Here is a 26,349-nt window from a genome sequence, read left to right as displayed (position 1 = left end):
AAAACTTGTTCAGGTGTTATTTCTAAAAGTCACACTTCACTGACAGTCCTCTTAATGCTCCCACATAGTCATCAATGCCTTGTCCTGGCATCTGGTTTTCTTGAATAGAAATTGAAGCATTATAGACATTTATTTTCTCAGCAAATCGTTCTCATCTTCTTCCTCCGGGCCTGGAGGTAGGCGTTTCATTATCCTTGCCACTATCAAACAAGCGGGGTCAGGTAACGTGCGGTAAATGCAGTGGTGGGGAACTAAAAGTAGCGAGTACACAAATAGAAATTAACAAAATAGCATACAAAATATGAAACCTTTAAATAATGTTAGAAAAATAAATAAAAATACTGCAATAGAAATACATACAAATCTCAAACAACAATTCATCGCTCATGTATATTGCAAATAAAGTGCACAGAGCTACTTTCAAATAAAGTGCTAGCGTGACTCCAACTTAAACAAGGTTGGGACTGACTGTTGGTAAAAATAAATCAATAATCCTGGTCTGTGCTGAACAACTCACACAAAGTCGTTTACTTAATATAAAGCTCAAAGTCCTCACAAGAACCCTTGCTCATTACAATGGCCTTTGCTCAACATGTTTCTGTTCCTTGACCCTTTAGGTGATGAACATTCCTCAAGAGATAATTACAGTCACTATTCTATATTTGTACACTTGTTTTGGTACCCAAATTGATCCGAAATATGCTGGCAAAACTTTACATCTCTCAACGTTTGAGATTCCCAGACTGCAAGACACCAAAAACATAAAAATAGCCATTAGTGCTATATATTTACATGGAAGGGAAATGTATACCCTTCCCCAGCCATGAAACTGGCAATAAAGTTAGCTCTCAGGGTACATGGCAGGATTCTCTTGTAAAACGCAGGTATGCCTTCATAGTAAGGGTTTATTTTTCGATCTGCGCATAGACAAAAATGTGTACTGAGAAAACCACTCCTTTAAACCTAATGGGCAACTTCTACCCCATGAGGGGTCCCAACTGTCACTATACTAGTTTTGAGTATATTCTAACCTTTAGAATCGTAAGTCTGGACAAAAAAATCAAGATTTTTCAGTTTCTTAGCGGAAGACCTTCTGCTATCCACCCTCTCTTTAACAACCTGTGTACAATGTACCGGATCTAGAAAAATAAGTATGTTCTAACATTTCTGAAGTATAACGGCCAAAGGATAAAACATCCAAGTGTCATGATACCTTAATTCTGGTGAGTTTCATCAGTTGGTTATGTTTTTGCAACAACAATAAAAGCTTTTTTGCTGTACATCAGTGTGTTACACTTGTCAAGGCCGGCTGTACTTAAAGTGCCTCGTCTGTACTTGCGAAACAGCCACTTGGCGCTACCTAAGGAGTTTATGGAGAAGGCAAAAGGTAAATCTTTCACTTTGCCGTGTCCAAACCGGTAGTATTCTGTCTCCTGCCAAACCTTGAAACATAAACGTGTACTGGATCCGAGCACGAGTGGCCCGAGACTCCCTCACCAACTTTCCGCATTTGAATCGCCTACGGTCTTTGGGCCAGCTATCAGACATCACACGGATGACTATAATAGAAGTGGTCGCGAATTGCCCCGCGTTAGATAGTAAATAGTGAATTTGTACTGTTCACTACCTAATCAATTAAATAAACCCTAGCAGAAATCTTAGGATGGTGCTATAATGTAAAACAGGGTACATCCTAAGCCTTTTACCTATTATAGGTGAAACCTACGTGATCCCTGTTGGAGTAACAATCCCCATTCTATATGTGAAATTATTAAAGAAGCAGTAAATGCAGAAAGTGCAAAAGGGGTGCTCCTGTGACAGCATGGGGGTCAGGGGGTGAGTCAAGATGAAATCTCCCCCCCCCCGTGTTTTGGTGATACAACCAAATGGTATACGGACCACAAAATAAAGACTTAAGGGGTGGGGCCATATCCATCACCCCTCTTATGTAGAAGGTGCTGGAAGAATAGATCTAATACCATAGTACAAATGTATGACCAAATGCAACTAATCTTTAATTCCCATAAGTGTAGAATGGATTCTTTTAATACATAATGTCCAAAAGAAGGTCTCTAAATAACTAGCCAGGGTGTCAAAGAGAGAACCGATGGAGCAACAAAAACTCATACCCTCTAGGTTTATCTTTCTCAGTTTATTTGATTTTGTTTCACTCTATAGCCTCGTTGAGACCCATCGAATCGCTCTCACAGTAAAATCTAATTGTGTTCTCTTTTAAAGAGTTCATTAGCCTTACCACCTCCACACCTATGACAGTCTTCAACAATTAGCGAAGACAAAAGCAAACGTTTTCGATAGCATGCGTGCAAAAATATAGCACACAAAACATATCCGGTGTTATGTTAGATCACTATTAATCTTATTCCTGGTCACAACGTTTTTCAATATGCCAAGACAAGAAACGAAAAGCAGTCTGCAGATTATCAAAGTTCTGAACATTTCAACCAACCCTTACTTACACGTTCAAGGTAGCCCATTACCGTACTCATCTCACAATGACCGAGCAGGACAAAAGAAAATCCATGCCGTATACGGTACAGCAATAAAGAGGTGTACACAGATCCTGGTGAGGTAGAAAACCAGCCTTTTTGCCATTCCGTATACTTTGAATCATGTATTTATTGGTACAAACTTAACCTCGAAACAACTACTCTATCATTTTAAATTCGAACTGTTAGGCACAGTTATAGGAGCATCATGGTGATGCGCCATGAAACTGGACTCAATGCTCATATTGCGAATGACAAGCAAAGTTATTCCAAACCAACTATGCACTTTGAAGGGAAAACATGCTTTAATGCTGGAAAACGCTTTGGGGTTGTTTGTTGGTGGCAAACTGCCTGGAAAAATAAACTGCTTGCATGCGAACAATTATCAGAGGAACAAATTCTAACCCAAATGCACCTGCCCCGACCCATACATCTGTTCGCTTGCCGCCACGTCCCCTTCACCCATGCAGCGTCAGATCCGCCCCTCTAACGCGGGTCGGATCCGATGCTGCAGGGTCCATTTTTCTTTTTTTCCCTTTTTCGGTCCCTCGCCTCCCATGAAGAGGAAGCGGGGGACCCCCCCCCCCCCCAACCCACGCTCCACATGTTCGGTATGTTGAATGATACTGGCCGAACTCAGTCAAATATGGCATTCGATCAATAAAAAAAATTATAAATTCATTTTTTTAAAAGCCAAAAGCATTGGCATTTTTTTTTAAAGCGCGAGTGAGTCGAGGCTCTAAAAAAGTGTTACAAGTTCTCCCTCCTCGCCGACAAGTGATAGACAGACAAAGACGGTAACAAAGCTGGCAAATGCTTTCAAATAACAGCTCTGGCACCGGGAAAAGGTAGTTCGCTTACAGAGACTAACACTAAAATATGCAGACTTCGTATAGGAGTAGCATAAAATTACAAAAGACAAATAATTATTGAAAAACACAGAGCAGCATGCAGCAAGAAGCAGCCAGTACTGGATGTTGTAGCTAACCATCATTTGACCTGCTTTAAACTGAACACGGTTCAAACATCTCCTTAATTATGGCGTAGGTGTGTGGGGTAGGACATCCCTAGCAAATGGATGCGTGCGAATGAAGGTCAATGTGTGTTAGGGGGGAAATTCCCTGTGCTGGCGTGCAAGCTGTGGTGGGGAGGGAAGTGGGTGTAGGCACACATGCATTATGCGCAAAACCAACACGGGTATGTATTTTTACAGTGACACTGCTTTCAGGCAATAGGGGCAAAGCAGGTTTAGTGTTCATATGCCAGCATACAGTCCTAAACTGATGCAGCTAGTACGGACATGTTTTCGTCCAGTGATCAACGCAAACTGGTGTATGTTCTCACGTGGGAATACTGGCATATATAATCGGTCAGCTAATATGAACATGTGTGGGCACAGCCAGCTTGAACATATTAGCATATGGCATTCTACTGCCATATACTGTGGGCAAAGGCATGAACATGCGTTAGAAAATGCTCCTATGTACTGTTGGAGACTTGGCATTCGTTGAAATTCCAAACTCCCGTGTGTTACCATACAAAACAGATTGTACACACTAGCTTTTTAACACATTTTCACATAAAGTGTGCTGTACGTAGGCACCAATTTGACCCATTATTGACACAAACACTGCTTGACTGGGTGGGATTCCCTCGTTATACTCAGTCGCTTGCACACATTCAATGACAAATATTTCCACAAACCAGCTTAAAATATGTCCAGCCACCACCAATAGAACACATTCCACATGTATCACTTTGTTCGAACATCGTTGCCAGTGGCAGTGTTCACCCTCAGCATGCCAGGGCTTCTGGCGAATTCTGGTGACCCCCTGGATGGTTTGTACACTGGTCCCCAGAGAGCACACTTGTAACAACCTATGGGCACGTGTTCGTTCCAAGACCCAAATGTTTTGCTGCAACACACAAAACTATTGTCTCAGAAACCTCCCAAAAGCCTTCTAAGACTTAAGATGGACAAACTTCGAGCTCCGATAGATATTTAACAGAAAGACATGCTATGAATAAGGGCAAGGGCATGCAGAACTAGTGGGATGCTACTTAGAAAGCAGAGGTATATTTTATGGCCACAAACTACATTGCCGAAATCTTCTAACCCGTTTTGAAAGGCCTGCACACTTTAATGCATTTGCCAAAAGTGGTCTTTAAACATACATTGAGGCAGGCCATTGCCTATCATGGTGCCAACATACGTCAACTGGAGCCTCCAGCGAGCTACCATGTAGCAACGCAACCAGCAGCACAATGAAGAGAAACTGCTATGCAACACTGCAAAGCCGGCCATAGCAAGTGTCAGCATGTATGCAGAATGCTGAAATCCACTCCATGACAACGAACCGCTCACTTGTAACCAAGAGACGGAGCACCTCCCCGATAGAAGTCGCAATTTCACAGCCATTAGGAACTCTCTGTTGTGAAGTGCTTTCTCTGGTCTGAAGGAAAGCTGTGATGTCATCCAGAGTGTTGACCCATGAATGGTAGAATGTATGTGAAGGTTCTAGCCTGGGCAGTTAGTCAGCCCCTGCCTGGGTGATGGGAGCCGGTGTGTGCCATGTCCTAGTCTATGTAACTTACTTATATGTATGCAACTTGCTTGTAAAGGTACTTGAGAATTTGGTAATAAACCTTACAATTAAACCTAAGAAGGCTGAAGGTCACTTTGTAACACTCTCATATGAACTGGAACATTTACCATCGAGGGCCGCCAATGACAGAATTCAGAGGACCCGAATGTGAGAAATAGGCGGTGCTCAACCCCCTTATTTGCATTTTGCCAATTGTAACACCTACCAGGAGGGGAAGACTGGGATTGATTGGCCCGGTGAGTCAGCAGGGAGCACCAATGAAGGAAAGGGTGGGGGAGGATAAAGGGTGCACAGGATTAAAGAAGGTGTAGGTTGTTCGGGCAAAGGTAAGAGGAGGTGGTTGTTTACTAAGAGCTCAGAAGGAGTAGGGACGGTGCACAGCGTGGAGGTCGTTTACCAAAAAGGCGAGGAAAGAGAGAGCAAGAGAGAGCAAGAGAGAGCAAGAGAGAGCAAGAGAGAGCAAGAGAGAGCAAGAGAGAGCAAGAGAGAGCAAGAGAGAGCAAGAGAGAGCAAGAGAGAGCAAGAGAGAGCAAGAGAGAGCAAGAGAGAGCGAAAGAGAGAAAGAGAGAAAGAGCGAAAGAGAAAGAGAGAAAGAGAGAAAGAGAGAAAGATGTACTGTGGAGTAAATGTACGTGCAAGTATGCGTGTGTATGAGAGATTGGTAGTAGGAGAGCAGGGAGTGAGCAAAAGGGTGACTGAGGGAGTAAAAGGAGTGTGACTGAGGAGAAGGTGGGGAGGAGTATTGGCGTGCAGAGGGGAAGAGCCGTAGTGGTGTGGAGAGGGGAGAATAGTAGGTATGTGGAGAGAAGTAGTGAGAAGAGGGTGCAGACGAGTAGTCCTAAGTAATGTCGATGGGTGAATGTAAGCCAAAGCAGGAGGAACAACAGAAATCATCCTTGACACAGGTCAGCCATCCCTGCTCCACGTTCTCCCCCCCCCCTTTACCACATCACTCCATACTTTCTATTTCACCATCCCCTAACTTGATATCCCCTGTAAAAATAATCTAAAAATGCAGTTAAATGTCTTCCAGCAAAGTGCTGTGGTGGTACGGGAGGATACCTGCATAACATCCCATATCGATCTTATAAGCCTTCCCTACAGCGGTTTGAGTGAACTGCGATGCTTTTCACCCTTCTGAAGAGCACAATACATGGCTTTAAAAGAAAAATCTAAACTTCACGGTTACTTGAATTTAAAAAAGTGTCAACATCTCATCCAAGGATTACCAGGCAGCCCTTGAAAATTCACATACCACGCACTCTTGGTGCAGCATCGTGTATGCATCATAGTAAATTGGGGTCTTTCGCCTAACGAGGAAACAGCAAAAGAAAGATTGTCACAGTCGAATCTGCTGTAACTTATTTCCAATCATATGTGCAACCACCACGAAATGATTAACTTGCCCGCTCCCTGTGATCAAAAAAAGAGCTGCGTGTGATAAAAATAGCCGGCTGCATTTATCAGTATGGAAGAGAGCTATGTTTCTGCTTTCACAGAGTACTTGCTAAAAAAAAAAATATGCACGATCACCTGAAGTAGTCATTTGCTAAACATCCGAACACCACAGCGTTCTCTGCATATATTAAGGACATGGGTTTTCAGAGCGAACCCGTTTACTAAGGTACACTTCGAGCATACTTTTCTCCGTTCCCTTGAAAACAGAACCATAAACTAGTAAAAGGGGTTGTCGGCAAGAAGAAAGAAATCGAAATTACGTCAGCGGTTACAGCAAAAAAGCATCTGACTGCCCAGTTGTATATTGCATAAATACATAAGTATCCCGGGCCCAAAACAACAAGGTCAATCGATGGTCATGTGAACGAGGAGCACGGAGGTACGTATTATTTGGCAAGTACAGCTTCCGGACACTGGCTTCCCCAAAGAATTGGCTGCGAGAAGCTTTTGCACCGGTTCCAAAAAGGATGAGTCACTGGAGATTCACTGAATGTCATGCAAAGGAGGTTTTAGAGCTAGCGACCGCAATTGGCATCTTTCATTCAACATCCGAGGCTCACGTACGCGCACAAACTAAAGTTTAAACTGCAGTGGAGGAGGGCTAAGCAGAACATATGCCATGAACAGGTTCACCACATTATATTTATCTACTGGCTCACCGACCAGGAAAAAGCCACATTGAAAAAAAAAAAATGGAGAAAAAAAAGCGCAACAGCTGCTTGGCAAATAGTTTGAATTTGACGATACGGATGTCGTTTCGAAACGAATTGACTTGCAAAAGAAACATTAGATGGAGGGCATGATCTAAATGGTGCTGGGTGGGGCCTAGCAAATACCCTTGAATTCTAAATAAAATCCTCAAGATACATGGTTCAAGATTGCCGGTTACTTACATCAATGTTCACATTAAACAATCTGATCCAAGCAAGTAACGTGGTTTGTTTAGCTGCCTAAACACATTTTCCTGATATTGGTCAGACAGCATTGCCTACCACTCAGCACACCAAAAGCCAAAAAAACAACAATGTCTTTTGACGTAATGGGGATACGACCCCGAGCCCTGCCTTGCACTGTACTAGTCGGAAAGTGCCGGGTTTCGTTGGGTTCATTGACCAGGCAGCTTGCCACAAACGCCCTCTTACAGGCTTTATGTGGCAAGCAGTCTATTGAATGAAACAAAAGAAATCCAGCACCTATGAAATGGCACAGCACTGTTATTCGGTAGGTGCTGGATTGCTTTCTTCAATAGACTGCGTGCCACATAAAGCCCGTAACAGGGCTTTCAAGCAGTCTATTGAATGAAACAACCAAAGACCAGCATCTACCAAATAGTACAGTAGATGTGACACTCGCTTCTCACATGCAGAGCTTAAGTACGAAAACCGGCAGTGCAGCGGAAAAAATAAAAATGACTGTTGGGAGTGGAGGGAGCCAACAAAAGAATGGGAGACTGCCAGGCTCACGACCGGCTCACTAAAAGCCCTGGTGCATGCATTCCCTGGGTGGGCTGCAAATGCAATAAACCGATGGCTGTTTAGATGAGTAAGTGTAAGGCGTTTGAGTAGGATATTGGGACATAAAGCATTAAGTGAGAGAGTAGGGAACAAGCATATACACGAAGGAGAATATGGGTTTAGTGCACGTTTCTATTATGGATCAAAATCCATATGTATATAGATTGAATGGAATCAAAGACGACCTTCTAGTGAGAGGCCAGCTAGCAGTCAGCTGGAGAGGGGTCGTAAGGGATTGGGGCATCCCTTAATTGCTTAGTAGGTGGCATTTGAGTCTGGCTTTGAACAATGCCACTAATGGGCTAGTGTTCCATGAAATCCAGAAGGAGAGATTGGAGCATAGCCAGTTAAGTATGCAGTCTTTGAAGCAAAGGGAGTAGAGAGGTTGGAGAAGAGGATGGCCGACCGTGTCAAAGGCTGCAGCTACAGTAAGCTGGGATTGAGGAAGGACGAGTGGTTTGAAGAACAAGTAACTTTCTTACCTGGTAACGTTCTTTCGATGGGATGGTCCGACGACGTATTCCATATCTATGACAGGTAATGTCCACAGCTGTGCTGCTTCGGAAAATCTTTGGCGTCTGCGTCGATGACGTCGATGCGCCGTCCCCGAGGACCTCCTCCGACGGCCGACGTCACCCGATGTGATAAGTAGGATGCACGACGCCCATAGCCTCAGTTATAGTTTTTTCCCAGAACGTGTGCCACCAGTTTTCTGCCAGTCAGACACAAGGCCTTGCGGAACGCAAGCTGCAATCGCAAAAGAAATTCTGCAGCGGGGAAGGCAGGGAGGGAGCGATATGGAATACGTCGTCGGACCATCCCATCGAAAGAACATTACCAGGTAAGAAAGTAACCTGTTCTTCGAGGGGATTGGGTCCTCCGACTTATTCCATATCTATGACAGACTCCCAAAGCAGTACCAAGCAAGGAGGTGGGAAAGAATTTAGAATACAAATTTAGCATGCCCAATCAAATAGCGGAATAGAGAACTGCCTTGCCAGAGGCCAGATCTTGCCCCCTGATGGAATCGAGGGAATAGTGACGTACAAAAGTATGTACTGAAGCCCAGGTGGCTGCATCACAGATGTGACGAATAGGAAGTCCCCTCTGCAGGGCAGTAGACGCAGCCACTCCTCTTGTAGAATGGGCCAGCAAGCCAGCTGGAGGGTCCTTACCCGCCAAGCGGTAACACTCGGAGGTAGCTAAAATAATCCAACGAGACAAAGTCTGTTTCGTCACAGCTTGTCCCAAACGCTTTCCAGCGTAACCAATGAAAAGTTGATCGTCCACTCTGACCCGGGACATGCGCGAGATATAAAAGCTCAATGCTCTCCTAGGAGCAAGCCTATGGAGCCTCTCCTCTTCCTTACCAGGATGTGGAGGAGGATAGAACGCCGGAAGGACAACCTTCTGGCTCAAATGAAATTCCGAAACCACCTTTGGAAGAAAAGAAGGACTAACTCTAAGGACAACCCTGTCCTTGTGAAATACAGTGAAGGGTGGCTTAACTGAAAGTGCCTGTAACTCACTCACTCTGCGAGCGGAAGTAACCGCAACTAAAATCAGTTTTCAGAGTTAACAGCCTTAAAGGGCAAGAATGTAAAGGCTCAAATGGAGCACCCATAAGGAACTTAAGAACAAGGTTCAAATCCCAACCTGGCACCAAAAAAGGTGACGGAGAGAACACATTAGTGAGCCCTTTCAAAAACTGCAAAATTAAAGGAATCTTAAAATAGGAACACTCTTCAGACGAGTGCTTAAATATGGACAGCGCCGCCAGGTAACCTTTAAATGTCCCCACTTGCAAGCCCCTGTGGGCCAAAGAAAGCAAAAAAGACAAAACCATAGGAATGTCGCATTCAAAAGGATCCACATTCTGAACTCTGCACCAGCCGCAGAACTTTCTCCAACGGCACAGAGACTTAGTTGCTGGCCGAGAGCAACACCTCCATCACGTCTTCAGGGAGGTCCCAATCCTTATATCTCAACCTTACAGAAGCCAAGCGTGAAGATTGAGGGATCTGACCTCTGGATGGAGAACCTGACCCTCCTCCCGTGAGAGCAGATCGTCTCAGTAGGGAAGACGACGTGGAGGGCAGATGGACAAGTCTAGAAGGTCCAGGTACCACGTCCTCCGGGCCCACGCCGGAGCTATGAGGATCATCCGGGAACCGAACCTCCGCAACACTTGCGGGATGACGGGGACTGGAGAAAAAGCGTACAGCAGTGGGAATGACCACTCCACCACGAACGCGTCTCCTAAGGCTCCTTTTGGACGAAATTCCCGCGAGCAAAACCTTTCGCACTTCCGGTTGACATTGGAGGCGAAGAGATCCACTTGAGGGGTCCCCCAAAGGGCGAAGATCTCCAGGAGAATCTCCTGAGCCAGCTCCCACTCGTGAGAGATCATGCTCTGCCTGCTCAGAGCGTCCGCCGTCTCGTTGTCGTCTCCGGCCAGATGAACTGCCGAGATCGAAACTTCCTGCTGGATGGCCCAGAACTCGAGCTGCATCGCCTCCGTGCACAGCGGAAGTGACCCTGCCCCCCCCCTTTTTGTTGAGGTAGTGCATGGCCACCGTGTTGTCTGTTAGAATCAGGACACTCTTCCCGCGCACAGTCGGCAGAAAAGCCTTCAGGGCTAGCCTGACGGCCCTCAGCTCCAACAGATTGATATGGAGTCTGGACTCCGACGGAGACCAACGACTGCTGACTGTCAGTTCGTTGGCATGAGCTCCCCATCCCGTGAGGGATGCGTCTGTCACGATCGTCACCTCTGGCCAGGGCAGCCAAAATGGGGCCCCCTTCATCAGATTGCATTCGACGGCCCACCACAGAAGGTCCCGGGCTACCGAGGGCGGCACCTGAACAGGGTCCGACAGCCTGCCGGAGGACTGAGATCACTGGAGCTTGAGTGCCCACTGCAAAGATCGCATCCGCAGACGAGCCTCTGGCACCAGAAGAATGCAGGATGCCATGAGGCTGAGCAGTCTCAAGAACTCGGACGCTGGGAGAGTCTGGGCAAACTGAAACTTGTGCACCATCTGCTGAATGTGAAGAGCCCTCACCTGAGGAGGAAAACACTGCCCCAGGGACATGTCGAGCACTGCTCGGATGTACTGGAGCCACTGTGTTGGTGTCAAATGGGACTTCTTTAAATTGAGGGAGAAGCCCAGCTTGTGAAGGGAGTGGCAGGTGACGGACAGATGATCCAGGACTTGCTCGGGAGAGCTCCCCCTGATCAACCAATCATCCAGGTAGGGGTAGACGTGAATCCCCCTTTCCCGAGATGCGCTGCCACCACCACCATGAGCTTGGTGAAAACCCTCAGGGCGGAGGTCAATCCGAACGGCAGGACCCGAAACTGAAAGTGCGAGTCGCCAACCGCGAACCTCAGGTACTTCTTGTGCTTGGGATGGATCTGCACATGGAAGTAAGCATCCTTGAGGTCGAGAGACACCAACCAGTCCTGAAGTTGAAGGGCCTGGAGGACTTGAGAAAGAGTCACCATCTTGAACTTGTCCTTCCTGAGGCGTTTGTTCAAACCGCGCAAGTCCATGATGGGTCTCAATCCCCCGTCTTTCTTTGAAATCAAAAAATAAGGGGAATACCATCCCTTGTTCCTCTCCGCTACAGGCACCAGTTCTATGGCGCCTTTCTCCAGCAGGGCTTGAATTTCCTGCACAAGGAGCAGATCCGGACTCTTCAAAGACAGGTTCCCTGGTGGATTGTCATGAGGCCTCTGCCGAAAAAGAAGACAGTAGCCGTGGGTTATGATCTCCAGAACCCACACATCCGAAGTAATGGCTTGCCACTCTACAAGATGCTGCGCCAGCCTTCCCCCAACCGGCGAACCATGGGACCTGGCCTCATGACTGACTGGTAGCGGCTGCGGAGTTGCCTGAGGGCAAAGAGGCAACTGCCCCAGCGGCCTTGGCACCTCGAGTACCTTTGTTTCCACCTCTGGCACTCTTACGATGGCCTCTTTGACTGTCGGCTCCTCTCGCTTTACTGAAGGACGAGTAATAGCGAAAGGAACCTCCCCTCCATTGCTGTCCCCTAGGACGAAAAGGCAGAGGTTGGCTAACTGCAGCGCCCAACGACTTTGCTGCAGCTTTGGAGGTCTGCAACCTCTCAAGGCTCTCGTCAGCCTTGCTGCCAAAAAGGTGTTCACCGTCAAAGGGCATGTTGAGGAGCCGGGACTGCACATCAGGAGCGAACCCAGACTTCCTCAACCACGCAAACCTGCGCATTACGGTGCTCGCCGCCATGGACCGGCTGACACAATCCGCCAAGTCCAAACCCGACCGAACGGCCTCACACATGGCATCCTTGCCATCCTAAGCCATAGCAAGGAAACCATCCCGCTCGTCCCCTTCGGGAATATGATCAGCCGCTAATGCAACACAGTTCCACAGAGTATGTGTGAAACGAGACAAGGCGCATATGGAGTTGGCCGACTGAAGCGCCATACCCCCAGAAGAAAACACTTTCTTTGTCCAGCCGTCAAAACGTTTGTCGTCCCTATCCGGAGGGATGGTAGGATACGACGCCTGCTTTGCCGGGGCCGTAGCCGCCTGCACCACCAAACTCTCTGGGGTGGGGTGCCTAGACAAGTAGCAGGGGTCGTTACTGGCTGGACGGTATTTTCGCGACAAAGACTTGCCCACTGCCGGGAGACTCTCCGGAGCAGTCCAAGCCGCCGCCACCCTTCTCTGCAAAGCCATATGAAAAGGCAAAACCGGGTCATTGGGTGGACCGAGATCAAGGATGTCCGTGAGATCATCCTAAACGAACTCCCCTGGGGGAGCCGACCAACCCAAGTACTCGGTAACCCGAGACATAAGGCGCCGATATGACGAATCGGCATGAGTGCCAGGCTCCGGCCGACAAAACTCCACCTCCGGAGAGGTGTCCAATCTACTGGCATCATGCAGGGACTACCTCAGGTCATCAAACTGACTACGCCCCGAGAGAAGTTCATCCGGAACCGTAACCGGAACCAGACCGCCATCAGAGCCTTCATCACCCTCTGAAATGTACTCCATGCGGGGAGAGGAAGACCTCTGCGGACCAAAGCAGTGCAGGGCCTTAGCCATAGCCTTTTTAGGGGCAAACCCCGCGCCACGGGGCCCCTCCGACACCACCACCTCGAAAGGCGTCGAGGGCGCCGAGCGAGTCGGCGTCGACAGAAAAGGCGTAGAGGGCGCCGAGCGAGTCGGCACCGGCGTCAGCTGCAACACCTCCAGCATCGGCGGCATCGACACAGTCCTCGAAGCCGGAGCTCCGAGCGTGTCTCTCGACAGCCTGGGTGCCGACGGCGTCGACGACCCCCTCGAAGACGGAACCTCAAGAGTAATCGTCGACGACCTCTGCGCCACAGGCGTCGACGTCTTCTTTGAAGACGGCGCAGGATCACGCGGTCTCGAGCGCGTCAAGGACCGGGACCTGGAACGGGCATGGCGAGAACGGCTACCCTTATCAGAGCGGGACCTCTCCCGCGAGCCGTGCCGACCACCCGAGCCCGAAGGCGTACAGGCGGTGTCTTTCGACCGGTGCCGACCGACCCCACTCGGAGGCGCAGACGGACCGGTGCCCTGCGATTCCAGAATCGCTAGCATCTGCTTCCCGAAGGAAGCTCATTCCTCCGGTGTCGCTTGGATGGAGGGATAAGCGACCCGCCGACGGGCGGAGTCCTCGGAAGAGTACGGGGAAGGCGACCTATGCCGGGGCTTCCTGGAATGCCTAGAAGAGGCAAAGGAGTGGCGAGACCGACTCCTGGAAGGAGACCCACCGGACTTCCGTCGACAACGCAGAGAGTAACCCCTCGAGTAATCGGTCGAAAACCCCGCCTTCCGGGGCTTAGACACCCGACCTACCGACAGTTTCTTCTTGCATTAACGCAAGGCCTTCGCAGTGAGCGACTGGCAGTCGACACAGTCGTCCGTATCGTGGGCCTCCCCGAGGCACCAGAGGCAGGCGTCGTGCGAGTCCTTGACCGACATCTTGGACCCACAGTCCCCGCAGTTCTTGAAGCCCGGACGCGGGGTCGAAGATGAGAAAGACATTGCCACAAACAAACCAAACAGGTTCAACAAACCGAGAAAGAAAACAATAACTCCAACGAGTCGAGGCGTACCGAGATTCACAAAGCGAACACGTTCGCAGAAAAAACGGAACTGAGGCTATGGGCGTCGTGCGTACTACTTATCACATCGGGTGACGTCGGAGGAGGTCCTCGGGGATGGCGCATCAACGTCATCGACGCAGGACGCAGACGCCAAAGATTTTCCGAAGCAGCACAGCTGTGGACATTACCTGTCATAGATATGGAATACTTCGGAGGACCCAATCCCCTTGAAAGTTGATTTTAGTTACGCGTTTACTTCTGAATCCCCATTGGAGATCAGTGTGTGAACCATGAGAAAATGGACTATTTGGTTGAAGAAAAATCAAACATTCAGGAGTGGTGAGATAGAAGGTCAGTAAAAAGTGGAATCACTGGGTCAGCAGTGGGTTTCTTTTTTATTGGCGATGACTGTGTACTTTGTAGTGCAATGAACACAGGATGTATTGATGAGAGCACAGGATGTATTGACTAAGTGAAGGATGGGAGAAGGATGGGAGAGAAGTGGAATAGTGATGAATGGGTTGGGATACAGGGAGAAAGGGTGGGAGAGATGAAAGTGAAGACAGGTTGTCACATTTTAGTGATCTTGGAGAAGTAGGAGGCAATGTCCTCAGCAGAGAGGTGAAAATAGCTTTTTTTGCAGTGAAAGAAAACACGGTTGTGAGGCTCATTGATATTTTCTCCCTCCTCACTCACCCTTGCAAACTAAGACCTGTGTAGTTAACAGATGTTGCAGGGTCGAGAGAAGTAGTGAGAGAAAGGAGAGGTACTCGGTAGAAATAAGAAGGCAGACAGTGGAGGCAGACAGTTGTCTTAAATTGCTGGATGGCACGACTGATCCATGTTGAGGGGCATGGGAGGAGGGTGAATAAGTGGAGTGTGTGGCAGTTGAAAGAGGTAGCCAGCGCGTTTTTTCCATTTGACAAAGGCAAGTTTGGTGACGTGGGCAAGTGGAGCAGAGAAGATTGAAAGGGAGGACTGGACTTGAACCATGAAGTCAGGTCTCAAATTCTTTTTTGGGATGGATAAGGAAGAGGGAAATGAGGTGGGGGGGGGCTGAGATGGTGTCGATGAGTGAGTGATCGGAGAGAAGGAACGGTCACAAAGCAGAGGAATTGAGAAGATTAAGCCAAGGGTTACCTCGGGTGTAAGCAGGAAGATTGTGAATGTCAACCAAAGAGCAGTCTGAGCCAGACATCAGTCAGTAGTTATATACCTCGGTCATATCATAGAGGTTGTAGTTACACTATTTGACAGTAGGGGCATTAGTAAGAGTTTCCAAAGAAAGCCCTGAAGGCGCTGATGTAGCAGTGTCAAGGAGTTGCAGAATAAGGGCTAGGTTCTTCACACCACTGAGCAATAAAATCTGTTGGTTTCAGAATCCCCAAAAGATATGCACAACTAGTCTACTCCAATCCATCATACGAAAAAATGTCCCATGTATATTTATTCAGGTTATCCAGAAAAGCTATGTGCCTTTACTTTTTGGTGAGTCGTTGAGCCAGCCATAGGCAGAACCCACAAGGGAACAAACGGGCATGGTACGAACAAAATACACACATACCCCCAAGATAAACAAATAAAAAAAAAAGCTCTTCTTCCTTATAGTTTTAAGGCGAGATTTAAAACAAACAAAAAAAAAAAAAAAAAGTTTCCCTCAGGGGTCCTACCATTATATAGCACTGTACTGTGCATAATAAATATAGGTTCCTCTACACTATAAACAACAGCCCAATGGTCAATGCAGCAAATGGAACCATAAGTATTTTGGACTTTCCAGTCCGGTTATCTTACTCAGGCAGCATTGCCCTTTGCTAATTAAGCCATACAAAATATAACACTAACAGAAAAAATGTCCACTAAACTATCACGATTGACACAGTAACACGAAAAGCGACACGCTTCAAGTACACAAATTAAACACCAGTGTAATTGGGAAGCATTTTTTTTTTTTTATTTACTTGATTTTAACCAAAAAGAAATGATTTTTACAAGGTATAAAAAAGAAGGAGATCAGCGTTTTTTCTGGGATCTGTTGATGCATTTAAAACCTGGGAAGCATTTAAAACCCAACACAGCTTTCAGCAACATCACAGAAAAGGCTTGTGAACACAAATGTAATCGGGCTTCAATAGCTGTTTGGTGATTGATCATTAGACTGCCCATGCCCTTTCACCCACCAGAAAAGATCTGCTCCCAACACTGCACATACAGTAAGCACCCCAAAATGCATGTGCTGCTGTTCTTGCAGTCACACAGTGTCTGCCCTTGGTGAAACCACCAATCGCACTTCTGCTAATCTTATCTTCACTTGAGCCGATTCTCCTCTGGGCTTCATGGTGCCTACAGAGCCACTTTGTCTTGCAAACCATTAACGAATATCTACTCACCCCTACTCTGCACCTGCTGCTGTCATGCACGTATGGAAGACAGTACAATAGGATCTGGATTGCATACAAGGAAAAACAAACATCAGCGACGTTGGTCGTGTGGGGAGGTCCACCTCATCAGTTATTCTATGATTCGCAATACCATTTGAGACATTCCTCACATTTCTAGGTCTTTAGTACTTTTTCTGAACACCAAACTGGGTCGAATCGCGAAACCGGTGGGATTGTAAATCCTGCATCACATTTTCTGCTCTATGGCATTTTATAAGTCTTCAAATTTAGGATGCTTTTTTTTTTAGCAATGTGCTAGTTTAACGGAAAGGTTGATGTGAATGATGGCGGCTAATGATTTGGCACTGGTTTCGGCATGAACTCCACGACTGGAGGAGCGTTTGGCTGGATCGCAAGCTCAATCTCGATGGAACGGAGTTTTAAATACGTGCTCAACGTTCAGGCTTGAATGGGCGTAACTAAGACAGCATGACATTCATACCTGCAGCTGCCAGTCTGTTCGGCTCAGTCGAACACTTGCATAAGCAACTCATGTGGTTACCTCCCCCATTCGTGTAACAGACCCTGTCCTTCGAGAGCCAGGTTCTCTCTCACTTGTTTTAAGTTCGAATACACACTCTTTGCCACCACACTCCATGAAGGCACCCAGTCTCTACAACTACGCCTTTACCAGCCATTAATACACATCTTTCTGTGCATGTCCTCGCTTCCGTGTTTTGGCCAAAACACACAACCTGGGTTATGCAGTACATGCTCTCACACGAAACACGCCTGACAGCTGCCGTTCCGACCCACAACTCCTAAACGTTCCTTGCTGCAAATCACCCTGCCAGTGCACTTTCTTTGAGAAACCATCCTTCTGCTTTAACTTGTGGTTCCACTCACCACTCTTGTGCTGCCCCTGCGGTACATTAGTTTCAGCTGGCTGATGGTGCCGATGTCCTTCCACTCCCAGCCACGTTACGTTAGAGGGAATTTTATGCAGCAACTCCGCAAAAAAAAAACAAAAAAAAACACGTAGTTTTGATGTTCACTAGCAGACAAAACAAGTGCTACAGGAAACAGGATGATGCCATCAAACATCAGAAGAAAAGATAATCTAAGTCAATAATCTACCATTAGCCCAACTAGCTTTACTTCCAGTAATTATTCCCCACAAACGATCCTCAAACCAAATGCCATACTTCCCTTTTCATTTAACCACCAAGGAAGACGCCATTCAAATGTTTAATGGAAGAAACTATCCCTCATCCCTTAGATCAGTGGTCCAAGTGGGCAGGAGAGGTGCTTCTCTGCTTTTACGGTGCCTATACTTTTATTTTAAAAAGAAACCGTTCCGGAATGGTTTCGTTTTAAAATAAAAGTGTAGGAAGAATTCTAAACGAGTGCAGTGCACTTACCATTCCTTTGAACAGGAGGTGTGTTTGGGGGTTTGGGTTGCACGTGGGAGGGGGCGTTGTGATGGGCTTTGTGGGGACCCAGCAGGGTGCATAGTTCCACTACTTCTTTTCGTACACTTCGACCACTGCTGTAGACACGTCTTCGGAAGTTGCTTGTGTTACCCCCACCAGTGCTGGTCATTGGGCCAGCTCTCGGCGGATCCGAGATCCGTCATCAGATATGGAACCGGATTTCGGGATCCGGCCAAAGTCAGCCGCCCAAGCCCATGAACATGCTGGAATACAAAAAAAAGAAAAAAAAAAGTGCCTACGACGGCAGCATTGCCTTTTACCACGGCTTTGGCACTGGTGCGTAATTCACAATGCTCGCGACATGTACAACTTGTAGCGAGCACACCAGTGCCAAAGCCGTTGGTAAAAAGGCAATGCTGCCGTCGCAGGCGCTTTGTTTTTTTAATGTATTCCAGCATTGCTGGATGTCCACTACTTGCCCCGCCCCCTCTAGACCTCACCCCTCGGGCACCACCGCCCCGACCCCCTCCAACTCCTCCCCCACCCCAGCTGTTGTGTTGTGGGATCCCCCACCACATTTTTTCCATTTCCACCACTGACCCCCCACCCTCCCATTGCCACCTTTGAAAGCAATTTCCAAACTGAAAGAGCTGTATAAAAGGACCTGGCACAGGCCTGTGGTTCCACGCTGTGCTCAGAGGCGACTGGTGAATGTTGGTTTCCCCCGAATTTGCGGGAGAAAAAGCGCAACAGGGGAGCCAGAACCAAGAAGGGCGTGAGCGGGGGTAAGGGTGCCTCCTCCCGCAATCCACCCATCAAGATTTTTTTAAATACTGGGTGCGACATGGGACACAGTCAATCAAAACAGTGAGGGTAGGATAGGGTACACCCACTAACGAACCCATCTAAAAATAATACTTTTTTTTTTTTTTTTAAACATTTGCCCTCCGTTTGTTCACTGAAAGTTCAAAGGGACTAATGGAGAGAGATTGCATGAGTAATTATCTCCTTAAGTGCCAAACGCCTGTGTGGGAGTGCTAGGCAAGAATTTATTTTTCAAATAAGTGCAAAGCAGAAATAAATCAAGATAATGTTATTAAGGTAACTGAATCCGGTCTTGCAAACACCGGTATATGTTAACTTGACAGTCATGCAACTCCACTGCTAAAAAAAAAAAATTGTTGTTACATAATTACAGACACTGTAAAACACTCCATCTCCATGTCCGACAGTACATTTTAGGTAAGTGTATCCCAATTTCACGGTGCCAACTTGATTTCATTTTGTTGGGGAAGATGCTTCATATTGACAAGCAAACACTTTTGAAAATATAAATGATCACACGGCCAAATGGTTTTGATGGCAAACCTAGATCTGTAACTTGCTGGTTGCATGCCTCTGTGCAACTGTTGCTCAACCCATGTGCTGATCCCATACTCCTTGACATTCTAGCACACTGTTGCTTTATACCAGCTGAAAGTGAGATGGCCAGCAAACTACAATATGCTCCCTAATTTGCCCAGTTCTCTGCCTGCTACACCAGCCATTCTGCTTAGTCTCTTACTTTCTTTCCTCTTACATAATTAATACACAGATACAACTAGATGTTTATTCAAAGTAGTGATGAATAGTTCCATACAGTCTGTATATATACAGATCTACAGCACTGCCATACACTGTAGTTGGCTTCCAGAGCTCACTTTGCGCTATGATTTTATTATATGTGAGCACCTGCAAGAAAGAGCTGGCAAAAAGGTTTACAGAGCCTTTAAAAAAAAAAAAAATTAAAAAAAAATCATATCTGTGTCCGTTCATGCAGCTAACCTTCTAAAGTGCTTGCAAAGTCTTTTTGCCCACTCGCATATAGTCTAGTAGATTTTATGATGAGGGGGCGAGTACCGTTTGCAAGGGATGTTTGCACATTTTAATGAACATTAACTTTGCAGTAAATGTCAAATAAAAGTTTCACTGTGCATGTCTGGCCTATGCACGGCTGGCCTTTGGGTAGCAGCAGTGTAGCAAACAAAGTGAGTTTGTGGTGACATACAACATTTTACAGAAACCGCATTTAAATGCATCTCATGCCATGGGTGGAGTGAGTTTCTCTTAGGTCGAGTTAGTAAACTAAAACACTTGAACTGCAGGTCTAGTGGAATTTTAAAGAGCCCGACTCCTCTCACTAATGTCTTACTTCAGCAGTACAAACAACTGCTGTATTGTTGCTCATTTTATGTCTCGGGTACAAGTAACTTCTGGTGACATCATACTAGTACAACATTGCTAATCAAATTTGTTTGCTAATCAAGAACATTTTAATTAGCAAACTCTGCTAATCAATTTAAAATAAAACAAATGTATGCCTTGTACTTATACAGCAAAACAAACCGCACAGACTTCTCTACACCACAACAAAACAAACCAAACCACATATAGCCTCACACAACAGCACATGATGGCTACCAACCGAAAAATACATCTTCGCTCAGCAAAAAGTGTAAACTGAACTAAAGCTGCCAACAGCACATCACAGTTCCCTTCCTCTTTTCTCCTGCTCAGTCCTACTAACTTACACCCCCCCCCCCACCCACTTTACCCTCTTGCTTTACAGATCCGCCAGAGCGCCAATGGACCACACGGTTGGTAATATTGCACAGTATAAGAACCTTTAACATAAAATCATGCATTTTCACCACAATATCGATGAAAAATTGGTACAAAAAAAACAAAAGGACAGTTTGCAATGGGTTTTGTAGGCCAACACATGAAATAAATCCAAAAGATGCAAGTCAACAACATTACACAGAAGCATTTTCCAGCCAATTTTCATGATGCCTTTTCACACAATATATTAGAGTATTCAAAACATGTTCATGTTATCTGTGCCTATACATGTCCATGGAGGCTGCAACAATATATTGCAATATACAAACATACTCCTGTTGGCTTTATCAGTACCAAATGCAATGACTCAGTAAGAAATTATGTCCAATGTAGGCCAATACTATGTAGTAGCACTGTAAATAAATATGTCCATACTGTCTACACAGAAATAATTAGATAGAGAGATAAGTAGATAGAGAGATAAGTAGTGTGCAAGTGTGCATCAAGGTTATGACCCTATCAGGGACGATGGAGGTGGCCAGGGTCCTTGAAATGGGGCAAGGGATTTCGTGGGGCAGAGTGAGAGATAATACGCGGTGGTGAGACAAGCAAGGAAACCCCCAGTCACCTAGCAGTTCGAGCTGGACTGACCCTTTTGGGGTGGGACAAAGCCTGATTTGCATATGGTCTTTCGCTTCTGTAATGGCTTGGCAGAAAACACGATGGTCTGGAGGGGTGCCCAGAGCTGTACCATTGTTTATGATGGATTCAAAACCATCCACCCATCACCTTTTAGTTTTGCTAAAGTCACCCACCCAGACGTGGGTCCAGAGCCTGCTGGAAACCCAAGGGGGGGTGAAGAAAGAAAGCGAGAGAGAGACACCAGAGCGAGCGCTCATGAGGCCAGAGGTCGGTGGGGGTGGAGGGGGGGGGGGGAGAGCAAGGACAGAGGGGGGGAGAGCAAGGACAGAGGGGGGGAGAGCAAGGACAGAGGGGGGGAGAGCAAGGACAGAGGGGGGGAGAGCAAGGACAGAGGGGGGGAGAGCAAGGACAGAGGGGGGGAGAGCAAGGACAGAGGGGGGGAGAGCAAGGACAGAGGGGGGGAGAGCAAGGACAGAGGGGGGGAGAGCAAGGACAGAGGGGGGGAGAGCAAGGACAGAGGGGGGGAGAGCAAGGACAGAGGGGGGGAGAGCAAGGACAGAGGGGGGGAGAGCAAGGACAGAGGGGGGGAGAGCAAGGACAGAGGGGGGGAGAGCAAGGACAGAGGGGGGGAGAGCAAGGACAGAGGGGGGGAGAGCAAGGACAGAGGGGGGGAGAGCAAGGACAGAGGGGGGGAGAGCAAGGACAGAGGGGGGGAGAGCAAGGACAGAGGGGGGGAGAGCAAGGACAGAGGGGGGGAGAGCAAGGACAGAGGGGGGGAGAGCAAGGACAGAGGGGGGGAGAGCAAGGACAGAGGGGGGGAGAGCAAGGACAGAGGGGGGGAGAGCAAGGACAGAGGGGGGGAGAGCAAGGACAGAGGGGGGGAGAGCAAGGACAGAGGGGGGGAGAGCAAGGACAGAGGGGGGGAGAGCAAGGACAGAGGGGGGGAGAGCAAGGACAGAGGGGGGGAGAGCAAGGACAGAGGGGGGGAGAGCAAGGACAGAGGGGGGGAGAGCAAGGACAGAGGGGGGGAGAGCAAGGACAGAGGGGGGGAGAGCAAGGACAGAGGGGGGGAGAGCAAGGACAGAGGGGGGGAGAGCAAGGACAGAGGGGGGGAGAGCAAGGACAGAGGGGGGGAGAGCAAGGACAGAGGGGGGGAGAGCAAGGACAGAGGGGGGGAGAGCAAGGACAGAGGGGGGGAGAGCAAGGACAGAGGGGGGGAGAGCAAGGACAGAGGGGGGGAGAGCAAGGACAGAGGGGGGGAGAGCAAGGACAGAGGGGGGGAGAGCAAGGACAGAGGGGGGGAGAGCAAGGACAGAGGGGGGGAGAGCAAGGACAGAGGGGGGGAGAGCAAGGACAGAGGGGGGGAGAGCAAGGACAGAGGGGGGGAGAGCAAGGACAGAGGGGGGGAGAGCAAGGACAGAGGGGGGGAGAGCAAGGACAGAGGGGGGGAGAGCAAGGACAGAGGGGGGGAGAGCAAGGACAGAGGGGGGGAGAGCAAGGACAGAGGGGGGGAGAGCAAGGACAGAGGGGGGGAGAGCAAGGACAGAGGGGGGGAGAGCAAGGACAGAGGGGGGGAGAGCAAGGACAGAGGGGGGGAGAGCAAGGACAGAGGGGGGGAGAGCAAGGACAGAGGGGGGGAGAGCAAGGACAGAGGGGGGGAGAGCAAGGACAGAGGGGGGGAGAGCAAGGACAGAGGGGGGGAGAGCAAGGACAGAGGGGGGGAGAGCAAGGACAGAGGGGGGGAGAGCAAGGACAGAGGGGGGGAGAGCAAGGACAGAGGGGGGGAGAGCAAGGACAGAGGGGGGGAGAGCAAGGACAGAGGGGGGGAGAGCAAGGACAGAGGGGGGGAGAGCAAGGACAGAGGGGGGGAGAGCAAGGACAGAGGGGGGGAGAGCAAGGACAGAGGGGGGGAGAGCAAGGACAGAGGGGGGGAGAGCAAGGACAGAGGGGGGGAGAGCAAGGACAGAGGGGGGGAGAGCAAGGACAGAGGGGGGGAGAGCAAGGACAGAGGGGGGGAGAGCAAGGACAGAGGGGGGGAGAGCAAGGACAGAGGGGGGGAGAGCAAGGACAGAGGGGGGGAGAGCAAGGACAGAGGGGGGGAGAGCAAGGACAGAGGGGGGGAGAGCAAGGACAGAGGGGGGGAGAGCAAGGACAGAGGGGGGGAGAGCAAGGACAGAGGGGGGGAGAGCAAGGACAGAGGGGGGGAGAGCAAGGACAGAGGGGGGGAGAGCAAGGACAGAGGGGGGGAGAGCAAGGACAGAGGGGGGGAGAGCAAGGACAGAGGGGGGGAGAGCAAGGACAGAGGGGGGGAGAGCAAGGACAGAGGGGGGAGAGCAAGGACAGAGGGGGGAGAGCAAGGACAGAGGGGGGAGAGCAAGGACAGAGGGGGGAGAGCAAGGACAGAGGGGGGAGAGCAAGGACAGAGGGGGGAGAGCAAGGACAGAGGGGGGAGAGCAAGGACAGAGGGGGGGAGAGCAAGGACAGAGGGGGGGAGAGCAAGGACAGAGGGGGGGAGAGCAAGGACAGAGGGGGGGAGAGCAAGGACAGAGGGGGGGAGAGCAAGGACAGAGGGGGGGAGAGCAAGGACAGAGGGGGGGAGAGCAAGGACAGAGGGGGGGAGAGCAAGGACAGAGGGGGGGAGAGCAAGGACAGAGGGGGGGAGAGCAAGGACAGAGGGGGGGAGAGCAAGGACAGAGGGGGGGAGAGCAAGGACAGAGGGGGGGAGAGCAAGGACAGAGGGGGGGAGAGCAAGGACAGAGGGGGGGAGAGCAAGGACAGAGGGGGGGAGAGCAAGGACAGAGGGGGGGAGAGCAAGGACAGAGGGGGGGAGAGCAAGGACAGAGGGGGGGAGAGCAAGGACAGAGGGGGGGAGAGCAAGGACAGAGGGGGGGAGAGCAAGGACAGAGGGGGGAGAGCAAGGACAGAGGGGGGAGAGCAAGGACAGAGGGGGGAGAGCAAGGACAGAGGGGGGAGAGCAAGGACAGAGGGGGGAGAGCAAGGACAGAGGGGGGAGAGCAAGGACAGAGGGGGGAGAGCAAGGACAGAGGGGGGAGAGCAAGGACAGAGGGGGGAGAGCAAGGACAGAGGGGGGAGAGCAAGGACAGAGGGGGGGAGAGCAAGGACAGAGGGGGGAGAGCAAGGACAGAGGGGGGAGAGCAAGGACAGAGGGGGGGAGAGCAAGGACAGAGGGGGGGAGAGCAAGGACAGAGGGGGGGAGAGCAAGGACAGAGGGGGGGAGAGCAAGGACAGAGGGGGGGAGAGCAAGGACAGAGGGGGGGAGAGCAAGGACAGAGGGGGGAGAGCAAGGACAGAGGGGGGAGAGCAAGGACAGAGGGGGGGAGAGCAAGGACAGAGGGGGGGAGAGCAAGGACAGAGGGGGGGGAGAGCAAGGACAGAGGGGGGGGAGAGCAAGGACAGAGGGGGGGGGAGAGCAAGGACAGAGGGGGGGGAGAGCAAGGACAGAGGGGGGGAGAGCAAGGACAGAACGGGAGAGGGAGGACAGAGAAAGAAGAGAAAACATGGTTCGATATTTAATGTTACATCCGATATTAAACTTGGAGGACAAGGTTTCAGAGAACCAAATATGTGCATTCCCAATGTAGTTCTAATAGTACAGATGAGGAGGTACATCAGTGAGAAGCAAATATGCACAAGTCCTGCTTAGGCAGTAAAGACACACAGCCTGCTTTTACCAAACACACAGCCTGCTTTTACCAACCATTCAATTAAAAGAAGGAATGGCCAGCCCCGCTCACAGTCTACCTCAAAATCTCAATCCTTCAAACACTCACTGCAAAAAGTAGACAGCACGGCTCCGACTTTCTCTTAGGTGGCAAGCCTCCCATCTATGCAAAGTGTACTTCATCACAGCCAACTGCCCAGTCAAGAGGTGTAACTTTGAATCTACATTTATTTGTCAACAACTTGTTGACATTCTCATTTGCACGCATAGTCTGAAGAAATCCAACTTCTTGTTGACTATTCGAGAGGCCCATCTACCAACAGCTGTAAGCCATATATAATATTAATCTGCAACACTGACGATTGTCACCAAAAAGAACCTAAACGTAACCATGCCAAGCTTTTTACTAGACTCCACAGTCGGCATAAGTCAAATGCAGGCTAAGGGATTGGCAGATTACTGTTCTGCACATATGGTCTAATCCGAATTGGTTGCAGTTTTTTTTAATGAACTTGACCTCAAATATATCTTTGGGGGGGTGCATTTAAATACAGGGTGTGGTCAGGAGCGGGTGGGGAGCGTCTGTGGGTTTCCCACTCACATATATTTGTGGGCAATTCGAGTTAGAGATAAAAAACTCGACCAAATCGGATTCGACCAAATGTTTGATGTAATCAACCCAAGCCCAGGCAAATTATCAGCAGTCACTCTGGTATCTTGCATGCATGTGCGCTAGGTGCTGCTGTGAGAATGAGGATTGTAGAATGTGTGTAGCTGGAACTTCTCCAAGGGACAGTTGCTCGGGACTTCAGCATTGGACTGTGAGCTGGAAAGATGCATTCTCCCCGTGTTCCTATATTAGCCTCAACTTTAACTGAAGAATAAGGTACCTTTTGTTTGTACTTACTGTATCCTGCCTGGTTCCCGAGTTATGTCCCCATTCTGAATACTACACCCTCTTTAACAGATTGTGGATAAGGATGTGCACAATCCGGCGACACTAAAATGGCTGAAGGAATGCAACCTGGATTATGCAGCGCATGACTTGGCGTGCACAATGTGTTTGGGGGTAAGAGGACCCTCAATGATGTTCTTCGAAGACAAAATTGTGCCTAAATTGACCTATGTCTTAGAATGAAGATCTGATAATTTGTGTAAAATCCTGAGCAAAATTGAGGGACAAATTTGGAGGAGAATCTTTGGAGGGCCTAACACGATTCCAATCTTAGCTATCCGTTTTGAGTTGGGCATGGTGTCGCTGTGGGCACGGGTACAATGGGCCTCCCTTGTTCTCTACACAAAAATCAGTGCGCCCATTCCTGACTCCCTATCCCAACTCATGAGTAGAAATGTGGACCATTCATCAGTACTAAATGGCCTTTCAAGCTCGGTCTGAAT

General features: G+C 48.9%; 1 protein-coding gene across 4 annotated transcripts in view; it reads right to left on the bottom strand.

Moving 5' to 3' along the window:
• The window catches only part of YES1 (YES proto-oncogene 1, Src family tyrosine kinase), a 1,102,642-nt gene that overhangs the window by 1,026,314 nt on the left and 49,979 nt on the right, over window positions 1–26,349 (bottom strand). The gene's annotated exons all lie outside the window — the stretch shown is intronic.

Source organism: Ambystoma mexicanum, chromosome 5q (assembly GCF_040938575.1).
Source record: "Ambystoma mexicanum isolate Mex_15411 chromosome 5q, UKY_AmexF1_1, whole genome shotgun sequence".
Classification (NCBI taxonomy): Eukaryota; Metazoa; Chordata; class Amphibia; order Caudata; family Ambystomatidae; genus Ambystoma; species Ambystoma mexicanum.
Note: the sequence above shows the minus strand (reverse complement) of the source record. Positions and strands in the feature narration are given on the sequence as shown.